The sequence below is a fragment of the Anolis carolinensis genome, chromosome 3, assembly GCF_035594765.1.
Source record: "Anolis carolinensis isolate JA03-04 chromosome 3, rAnoCar3.1.pri, whole genome shotgun sequence".
In the NCBI taxonomy this organism is placed as follows: Eukaryota; Metazoa; Chordata; class Lepidosauria; order Squamata; family Dactyloidae; genus Anolis; species Anolis carolinensis.
This window is the reverse complement of record NC_085843.1, coordinates 251,594,631-251,605,711: the sequence shown is the minus strand read 5'-3', so window position 1 is coordinate 251,605,711 and position 11,081 is coordinate 251,594,631. Positions and strand designations below refer to the sequence as shown.

Here is an 11,081-nt window from a genome sequence, read left to right as displayed (position 1 = left end):
AATAAGTAAGGCCAATATTTAAAAAAGATACAGGAGGACACTCAGGAAATTAATAACCTGTTTGAGCAAACCCAGTAAAACCTATAAACTAAAGGGTGTTATGAGAAAAAAACAAATGGGAAACCTGTTATTTTTTCCTAATGGAAAGTCCACTTCTTCTTTTTTAATTACAAGAACAGGCACAAATTCCCTAGGCTGAGCCGATGTGGTCTTGGGAGAAATTTATTTTCAAATGGTAGAGTTAGTAATCAGTATGTGGATCAGGAGATTTCATATGCTGTGTTCATAGGCAATTTCCCCTATCCCAGAGAGATTGCCTACCTATCATACTACTGGAAGATTCCATCTAAATATTAGGAAAAACAACTGATTACCGTGGTCTATATAAGATGCTAGTCCTGACTTTTAAAACTCTTTACGGCCAGGGCCCATCGTATCTTAGGGACCGTCTCTCCTTCTCCCATCATCGGAGGTCGCAACGACCATCCCAACGAGACTTACTCTATGTACCGGGTCCTAGAGAAGTGCACTTGGAGAGGACCAGGCGCCGAGCTTTTTCTGTTTCTGCCCCTGCCTTATGGAATGCCTTGCCGCCCTATATGAGAGCCATGCGTGAGTTGGGGCCTTTTACCCTCACACTCAAGACCTGGCTCTTTACTAGAGCTTTTAATCTATTTTAATATTTTTAATCAATATTTGTATGTATGTATTTTTATCCTTTTTTATCTTGTAAATCGCCTAGAGCATCGTGGATGGAGGGCGATTAATAAGTAATTAAATGATGATGATGATGATGATCCTGATGGTAAGTGCTTTTTGACAGTGCAATATGCTGCCTCGGAGTGTGGTGGAGTCTCCTTCTTTGAAGAGTTTTAAATAGAGACCGGATGACTATCTGTTTGGAAAGTCTGATTATGTGTTCCTGCATGGCAGGGGGTTGGACTGGATAGCCTTTATGGTCTCTTCCAACAGTATAATTTTATGATATCAAGTATAAACATTCCAACAAGAAAACATAATGTAAAAATTCAAGCAGTTGTGTCTTTCTTCTTGTTGTTGTTAATAGTTTCTGCAATTTTCCCAAGTTCACACATGGTTAAAAAAAACATAAAATTTATTTTCTTGAGAAGTTATATAGTTCACAATGTGCACAGCTTTTGTGGTGTTGAGAAAAAATTATGGGAATTTTTCAGGTGCTATTTTTTAGGCACTCCATATTTTGACCTTAGTCAAATACCCATTGCATTCTCCATTAATTTTACCATCTCCTTATCTGAAATGCCCTTTATCTTTAACATCTGTATGATAGATAGGTACAACATATCTGCTCTATGATGGGAATAGCTATAACTTCTGAATTTGAACAATATGTGTGGGATTTTTTTCTCTGAATGGAGAATTGACCAAAATTAGTAAATTTCTTCTTATACAGGCAAAGAACATTTGGTTGAAAACAATCATAGCAAATGAAACTGGTTGATTTCTCCATCCCTGATGCAGATGGTTGGAAATATTACTGCTGTCATTACTTTTATATCAGTCTACAAATTTTGAAATCTGTAGATAAAAGTCCCAACACTGGAAGTTGATGCACTTTGTATATCATATATTTTACTGTGAGTTTTGCATCTGCTTGGAAGGATTTTAATGGGATTCTGATATTTGATTTGACAGGCAAGCAGCTGATGATAGTTCTATGGATGAAAGCTGACTGCAGTTTTTCAAAATGATACCATCCAAATGCTGACTTTAATAAGATCCACAAACTTTACTTCTGCTGTGTGGAAGCGCCCTTAAAGAAATGTAACATCTTCATCTTTTCCTCAGTGATGCAGTTGTAATGCAGTTGTAATTCCTGTGTTATGGCTGCATGGAAATGAAGGAAATTTCCAATACTTAGGAACGTTTTCTTTTAACAATTTCTAATTTAAGAAAATATATGATTGCTCAGCAACTGTGAAGCATATACTAGAACAATAGAATCTCATGTGTATAACAGGCTCCATTCTCTCCCTGCATGTAGTGAGAAAACACAATAATTGAGCTTGTTTCTTAAAGGTACCAAATCCATCTCAACAGATTATGCATTCTTTCCCGTAAAAAAACAATTTTCCAAGCCCTGTGCTGAAATGATTTGATTCATTTTGCTAGTACATAATATTCTATTCCTGGATAACAATGTGCTCCCACCTATAACCCATTCTTCATTTTTTTTTTCTTTTGATTTGGTGACTTTTGGTTCACAGCTATGCATGTTGAACATTCCTTGGCACTGAAGAAAAGATCAGAGCCTAGATGCTCTTTGGATCATGTTCCTGTTTAGAAGAATAGATATACAGACACATCCTATTGCATTTCACAAAATATTGTTCATATTTTGCTGCTAGTATTTGTCCAGGAACAGTGGTTGGAAAATGCCTTCTCTAAAGAGAAACCCAACTGATTTCGATCCATCTTAATGCATCTGCCTCCTTGAACACTGCTGCTGATGACAGAATGGTAGTCATAATTTCCTCTCCGTAATGCTTTGAAATATCACCAGCATTTTAAAGATTTATTTAACACTATTTTGCATCTCTGCACTTCCTCTTAAGAACAGCATGTTCCAGTCTCCTGCAGTTTTATATCTCTGTATGCATTCACTTCACCATAAAGTGGAGAATGATCTAGAGATTTGGGGGAACTTAGTTTTTCATCTGAGCAAGGAAAACTGGGATCTATTGGCTCAATGCCCCCTCAATAGAACTTCAGGTCTTAGAATGATTAATTAGTAATAGAAGGTTGAATGTATGCCTTCCAGGAACTTAGGTAATTAAATAATATAAATTCATTAGCCACCTGCATTTTTATCAATCAGCGATCAATAAAATAAATGCTAAATCCAAAATCAGTACAACCTAAAGTAAGTCAATGGAACTTCAACAAAATCCATTAGTTTCAATGGCTCTACTTTTGGATTTGAGCTTAGTTTTTGGAATAGCTTCTATATGGATACATGCTGTCCGTGTAAATAACTTGTATTGACTATTAATATGTCTTTTAATTGATTAATCTGAAATAATTGATTCATTTTAGGTATATTTGCATACTAACATAAACGTTGGTTTCTTTTCCAGATATTGAAAGAAGCTAAAGCTAATGAGGGCTGAATATGGCAACTGTCCAATGCAAAGTGTGTGTATATTCTTGCTTCTTTCCTGACTTGCGAATAAACTCATAAACCTTTGCCCTACCTGGGTTTTAATTTGCTAAACCTGTAAGGTTGCTTAACATGAATGTGAGAAGTAAGTGCTTACTCTCAAAACTAAACAGTAATATTCCAATAGATAAGAAGATACCAGATTTTCAAATTCCACATTTGGAATTGCATTATTGGTATTGTGGACCATTTCATCTCAATAGCTATTCAAGCTTCCACTGCTGAGTCCTTTTACATTATTATCATTTGGAAAGTTATGCTATATATTTATCTGGATGCTTTGATAGTTATTCCAGGAATAGACATTTTTCTCCCATTCATCTGTAGCAGGGGGGAAGTAAACAGTTTACTTGCTATTCATTTTTCAGTTTCTGCAGATGCCGTTTTGCTGGTAGTTATTTTAGATAACATCTGAAAGATGTTTTCTGTTTAATATTACATTCCTTTGACATCAATGAATGAAAAATGAAGTGTGTGGTAGTTGTATTTCACTGGGATTCCATTCTGGAACTGCCCGACTTACTTGGTTTGAAATAAAAGAAGATTGAAGTCCATGGAAATCAAATGAATGTTTGTGGTGTGATTGGAGTCATCTCTAATTTTAATGCTTTGTTGGAGTTTCTGGAAAACAGGAAAGGGTGATTAACGCTGATTTTGCCAAATTGCTCATTTCCCGAACTGCAATTGTATTTCCCTGCCATTTGTATCAGCTTGTGAAAATAACAAAATTCATCAAGTAATCTTTATGACAATTTATACATTTGTTTGCATGCACATCTTATACACCCATATTGGCAAAGCATGAGTGTACATGGGATATAGGAAAGGGGATCATGAACCTATCTAGAAAATACAGAACCATTTTCATTTCTCTTTCTGTTTCTCTCTTTTGCAGTTTGGGACATATTCTGTGCAAAAATAATTTAGAGCTGTATTGTATAGAAACCAGTATTTTCTAGTGGGAAACAGCATGTTCTGCATGGAAAATAATACCTCTATGCATAAATATTCATTTCTGTGCAGACAGTGTCATTCTCTGCACAGAAGAAGCTGTAATCAGGGATTTATTCTGTATAGAATTGGCACTTGGGTGATTTGCAGGAATGAATATCTCTTCATCAAAATATTATTTTTGAGAAAGAAAAAATGTGTTTTCCTATGTAAAACAACCATGTGTGAATATTTTCAAGAATAAGTTAAAATTGAGAATAACTTTGAAAACTGTATGGTTTTCAAAGTCTTTTTCACAACAAGAAACAATTCATAGCTACCTTTAAAAAGAATCTTAGTGAAGTATAATATCCCTTCATTCAACAGAATTGAATCTTTAAAGCACAACTATGGATATGCCATAAGTCCTGCTTAAATTTGTTCTTAGTTGGTTTGGAAGAACATCAAGTAAGAACAAATCTCTCTACTCCACATGAGATGGGAAGGGCAATGGGAATTTTGGTGGGTTCCCCTCCTTTGGAAAGAGTGTTCAGATTTTGTGTGGTTGTGTGTGTGTGATTCATAAAATACACAGTACTGGAAAATACATGTAAGACCTATTACCATGTCACCTTATAGGTTGTGCAAACTAGATACTATTTTTTGTGAATGCTAAGCATTTGGATGATTCTATTGTTACTTCTAAGAAAGTAGGCTATTATTACTCTCACTAATAAGGTTTATTTTTGTGCAAATTACACTTATAATTTGTGTGAATTTTTGATCTTATCAAAATAGTATCTTTCTATCTATCTATCCATGACCAACAATATTCTTCCATATTTTTAGACACAGTTCAGTGATTGGGGTTTGATCAGTCCCAGTGTCATACCCCAGCCACCTTTGGCTTCTGAACCTGATCCAGAAATGAACTTTGACCAGGATGAAGCTTATTTTGGCCTTTTGCCCTGTTCTCCCAGCTCCTTTCAGTTACAGCTGCCGGTTGTTGATAGTTCAGATGCTTCCTTAATTGGGAGAGATACTGGAGATGTTACTCCCCTGGGTGAACCAGATGCCCAGAGTTCCCCAGAGAACGTGCCCTTCAACCGAAAGGAGTTTTTGCATCGCCAAAGATCAGAAAGACAAAGATCAGAAAAACAATGGCTTAGAAGGAGTAACCGCTTGGCATCTCGAGGGGATTGTGGATAAGGAGATTCCCTTGGGAACCTTTGAGGAGTTTGTCTCCCTTCGTTGGGATCTGATTTTCGTTCCATAAAAGTGCCTTGCACTGCAGACAATTTGCGGTGTCAACGTAGCGTTTTCCTGAGAACACTTCACCGACTCCAGTTCCCTGATTTTACCAAGCCAAGCCTCCTGTTGCTGGCAGCCAAGCCGAGCCACGACTCCCGATTTAAACCGGAGTAAATTCACTTCCTTGCTTTGTTCCTGAATAAAGTTTGATCTTCGATTCGTCTTGTTCCTGCTTTGATATCCACGATCTCCTAGTGACTGGGGACCTTGTTATTCAGCCTTGCTCCCTTGTTGTTCCCTGCCCAACAGTTTGGGTGTGTTTCTGTTTTGGACTTTGGACAATAATATTGGACATTTTCCTTCATCTTTTTGGACTTATTCATACTTTTCCACAAAGAACTATTTCCCACTCATCCCTTCTGCTTATGCATTCCTGAATTTATATTTGCTTTAATAAAGATATTATATTATTATTGGTCTCTGTCTAGTTTCCAGTGTTCATGCTGCCTTGGGGTGCAACACCCAGTGAGAAAGAGGGAATGTAGAATCCCTTGTAGTTTCTTTCAGTGAGAGTGAACAAAAGCATTCTGTTTCACTCTTCATGCCATGAAGGTCATCCTGTGACATTTTTGTTCACAAAAAGCAAGATTGGAGCAAATCTGCTTTTTCCTGCTGCACTAGTGAGCACAGGTGGAGAGATGCTAATTAAATCTGAAAACTGGGAGTGGCCTGGGAACAAAAATTCCCTAGCAACTCCATGCTGGCAGGGATGCTGCATAATCACAAAACATTTGAATGCTAAAGCATACTCGATATCTGTGCTTCTTCTGTGATTGCTACAAGCTGTAATGGAAAAGATCTTGCTGAACTAAGCAAGGAGGCTTGGCAATCCCCGCTCCCAAACCTTCTTGTATAAAAAAAGAAGAAAAGTATTGAAACCTTTGTTTAGTTCTCCAGATAGAGATTTGTCTAAAGCTCTTCTTGGGTTCATTTATTTAATTATTGTGACAGAACTCCTGTCCAGTTTGGCCCCACTATTCAACCCTGTTCTACTTAGTCTCCAATCATTCAGATTTGCCCTAAGAATCCCCCTCTGCATCTAGTACTTGGGCCTCAAGACGACTGCTATTCTGAACAAATTGCTATCTTAGTCAGTAACTACAGTGTGGTAAAGTGTGAGCTGTTCTCCTTTTTTACTTTTTAAATAAAAAACTAAGACACAGTTATTTATTTATTTATTTATTTATTTATTTATTTATTACAGTACTTGTATCCCGCCCTACTCACCCAATAGGGGACTCAGGGTGGCTTACAATTAAAACACATATATAAAAATAATACAGAACATTCAATCAATTAAAATTAAATACAATAAACATTCATAAAAATAGACAATACATGCCATAAGGATCGATTATATAACAAATAAAATAAACATCTAGCCTTATATTTGATCACATGTGCAGTACACAATAACTCTTCGGTTTCAAACCAAGGAACCTTATCAACCCTCTTCACGTTTAGAGGTCCCCAAAACCCAATTCAGATCTCCATTCCTGTCTTCCTAACTAGCCTTCACACTCTATTTCTCACTCCTTAATTCTACAGTATTGCCTTTTTCCTCTAAGGGTGCACCTAAACTATAGAATTAATGCAGTTGACACTGCTTTAACTGCCATGGCATAATGCTATGGAGTCATGGGAGTTGTAGTTATGCAAGGTTTTAGTCTTCTCTGCCAAAGAGGGTTGGTGTCTCACCAAACTACAAATCCCAGGATTCCATAGCACTTAGCAGTACATCAGAGTGGTTTTACAAGTCTTCAATCTTGTGCTTACATTTTATAGCACTAACCTGGTCAAAAGGGCAATCTGTAATCCAATCACAAAGACTGTTGTCTATTTTTTTTCAATATTTCTATCCTGCCCTTCTCACCCAAAGGGACTCAGGGCGGCATACAATTGGCAACAATTCGATGCCGACACATCATTAAAAACAAACAGCATATAAAATCTATTACAAACAGTTAAATACAGTATAAAATATAAAACATATGGTTAAAATCCTACTCTACTCTAAGTAGTCTACTCTACTTAGGTGTACCAGTTTTATACCACTAACTGCCATGAATCCAACTGATAGATTCCTAAATTTAGTAAGGAAGTTGGCATTCTCTTCTAGGGAATCCCAGGATTGTATAGGATTAAACCATGGCAGTTATAAGTACTTACCTTACCTATACAATCCAGAATGCAAATAGTCCCTGAGTTTCAAACATCAGACTTACAATGGACTCACGGTTAAGAACAGGGGTAAAACAACAGGAAGTGAGAGAAATCTATATACAGTATATGTATATATAGGTATATATAATAGGTATAAACATTAAACATTACTAACAACAAATCAGCATTTGCAAGGCTTGATAAAGAGACTAATTTTTCGTTTTGTGGAGTACAGTTGAACCATTTCCTGCAGTGTCCACCATAAACACTGCCTGTTGTTGCTAATAGATTTGTGTAAAAGCGTGGCATTCAGAAATTACTATTGCGAATTTTTTTGTGACCTCAACATAGAGCTAACATTGAGGTCGGGACCCACAGTTTAGAAGCAGTGCTCTAGAGGCTGTAGATGGGAGCTCCCAAGATTCCTTGCTGTTGGCCATACTAGCTAGGATTGTTGGGTGTTGCAGTCTAGAAACATCTGCATGGCTGTATGATTGCAGACCCAACTTAAAAGCAAATTACTGGAGTCCTAGACCAACTAATTAAGTAACTAAATAATGTGATCTGGCCTGAATGTTTCCCCTTTGACCACCTTAAGAGCCAGCAGATGAACAGGGCACAGAGAAGACCTTCCTCCATCTTTTCCCGGCATCTCATCAAGGATGAGTGAGATGGTGACAAGAACTTGAGAGAAGGGTGCTAATTCTACTGGTCACCACCTCGCTGATACCCCAATCAATAGTTGAATGTATTTCCTTTGCTCAGTCTGGTGGTTGGCTCTTAAAGTGGAACTGGGTTGTCATTTCCATAGATGAACATTAAGACTACATAGGCATTTACCATCAGAGGCAGGCAAATCAAAACTACAGTGGCATATTTGCCTTAGACTTATATGACATTGCTCTTTACCCTCATTGCCCTGGTGGCAAACAGCTCAAAAACATTTTTTTCCCCTAACAAATAATCTGTTAATGACCTCTATTTGTACAAGGCATGCCTTTTAATGGCTGTCCACCAGGAGAGCAGTGAGAAAGTAGTGACAACATGTGATATGTCAAAAACAAAGATGCTGTCCTACTGTAATTGTGATTTGCCTGCCTCATGTCTTAAACTCCATAGTTTACTGAATACAGTTTATGGATCTGTACGTTATTAATTTTAAAATATTGAATACCAACCATCATTATTTCTAAACTGACTTAATTCTGGCTGTAGGCCAGAATGCATCTCTCTTAAAAATATAAAAACAAATATTCATGTCAGTGTGGTACATTACTGAAATAGCATCATTATAAAATAGTGGCACATCATGTTTATTTCATTGTTACAGGGCAAATCATTTCTAAATATACTTACTTCTAGGACTAATCTGCATTCCACTGCTTGTAATCTCTTTGTGTGTGGCATTTCATACCATCTTCATGCCTGTTAGTCACAGGTGCCACTCTGTCAGCCAGGAGAGAGCCTCTCTTTGGCCTAGCATTGTGTGGTCTGCTTGGTTATATTCAATTTGCTGTTGAATAAAGAGCATGCCTTTCCTATGGGCATTTCCCATGATCTTGGTGACTGCTTCAGTGCCCAAGAATGAAAGTGGAAATAAAATTCTAGTCTGTAGATGTACAGAGTGAGCAAGAAAGGCATCCTTTTACTAGCTCAGATTTGCCTACTCACACTGCTTCAGCATTAAATAATTTTAAATTTCTGCATTAATCGGTCACAAGGCTCTTCAATTTGGAGCTACTTTTAAAAGCCAAAATTTGAAACAAAGAAAATTGCCTCTTTGAAACAGATGAGTTTTAAGAGTATAGCTGCCTCCCTGAAATATTTCCTTAGGGAAGCATTCAATTCAGACAATGTCCTGGAGGGTTAAACAAACAAGAACTAAGAGTTTTATTGGGTTGTTGTTATGTATGTTGCCAAGGGAACCATAGTTGGAATGCTGAAACGTGTTCTTTCTCCCTAAACCCATAGGAAAGCAGATTGTATTTGCCTTTATGTGTTTTAACCTTTGCAATTAGATGGTGCTTGGTGGGGCTCGGGTGAGGTTGCTCAGATTCACAGAGCTAGGTAAATTCTCCACATTCTCAGTCAGTTTACTTTAGCATACCCTTTCCCTTCTTAAAACATTGACTTGGATGCTCAATGATACATACAGTATATAATAATATAACATTTTATTTATATACCGCCCTATCTCCTCAGGGGACTCAGGGTGGTTTCCAACATGATAAATTTATTATTATTTATTTATTACATGCATTTATACCCCGCCCTTCTCCCCGAGGGGACTCAGAGCGGCTTACATTCTGCCACGAGGGCCAGCAACAAATATACTATAAAAACAAAACAATTAAAACATGATAAAAACATGATAAAAACATGATAAAAAGTATACAAAAATTAAAACGCTGCAAAGCAGCGATATTGCACCATCCTCAGTCATTCACTACTGCTACAATTACAGATTTGCGACCCAATTACAACAGCCAATGAGCTTATTCGCTGAATGCCTGGGCGCAGAGCCAAGTTTTTAGTTTTCTTCTAAATCCCAGGAGGGATGGGGTTTGCCGGATATCGCTGGGGAGGGAGTTCCACAGCCGAGGAGCCACCACCGAGAAGGCCCTGTTCCTCGTCCCCACCCGCCGCGCCTGCGAGGCGGGTGGGATCGAGAGCAGGGCCTCCCTGGAAGATCTTAAGGTTCTAACGGGCTCATAGGAGGAGATACGTTCGGATAGATAGGCAGGACCAGAACCGTTTAGGGCTTTGTAGGTCAAAACTGTTATCGACCGCGTTTGGGGGATCGGGCCCCTTTAGAAGGAAGCCGATCCGGTCCTGAGGGAACGGACCTTGGCGAAGCCAAAAGAAGAATATAAGCCGCAATACAACCTGAAGCCTGAAATGAAGAAGGTCCGCCAAGTTGAAGGAAAATCCGCCAAGGAGTTTTTATTGAGCAATTCAGCTGAAAAGGACGCTAATAGCGATCATTCAATCTACTAGCGTACCAGATGTTTCAAATAAAGTCATATTTATACAATGTTTCGGTCTGACAGCCCTTTGAATTTCCCGCCCCGCTTCCCTGCCCATCTGATCGCGGATAGGCTGAGAGGTTGAACGAGGCGGGCTTTCGTTTCCCGCCTTGCCCTGCTGGCCCAATGGGGAGCCGTTTTTTGTCCCCCCTCGGGCCAATCAGAGAGGAGGAGGCGGGAGCTATAGAAACAATGCGGTGACCGGACAGGAAACATCGGATTAATTCTGGCCCAGCCAATTTCTAAAGGAATTAATGACACCCATCAAGGATGTCCGGGGTCCTGTCACGTTCGCAGATTTTAGATATGTCTTTGGGGTGTCAGACAGGAAGTGGTGATGGGTGGTGATGAGCCATCATTGACGGCCCCACAGGGTGCCTTCCTGCGGTGTCCTGGCCTGAGATGTGACAATGTTTGCCTTGGGGGCGAGTCACCTTTAGGAGTTTGGTGAC

The 11,081-nt window shown here is 38.6% G+C and overlaps 1 long non-coding RNA gene across 1 annotated transcript; it reads right to left on the bottom strand.

Annotated features, from left to right (window-relative positions):
- Positions 1–844: 844 nt before the first annotated feature.
- LOC134297846 (uncharacterized) lies at positions 845–10,374 on the bottom strand. Its single transcript, XR_010004725.1, has 3 exons — positions 8,960–10,374; positions 3,723–3,820; positions 845–1,866 (listed from the first exon to the last, which is right to left on the bottom strand). It is a non-coding gene; the product is annotated as an uncharacterized LOC134297846 (long non-coding RNA).
- Between the last annotated feature and the right edge of the window lie 707 nt (positions 10,375–11,081).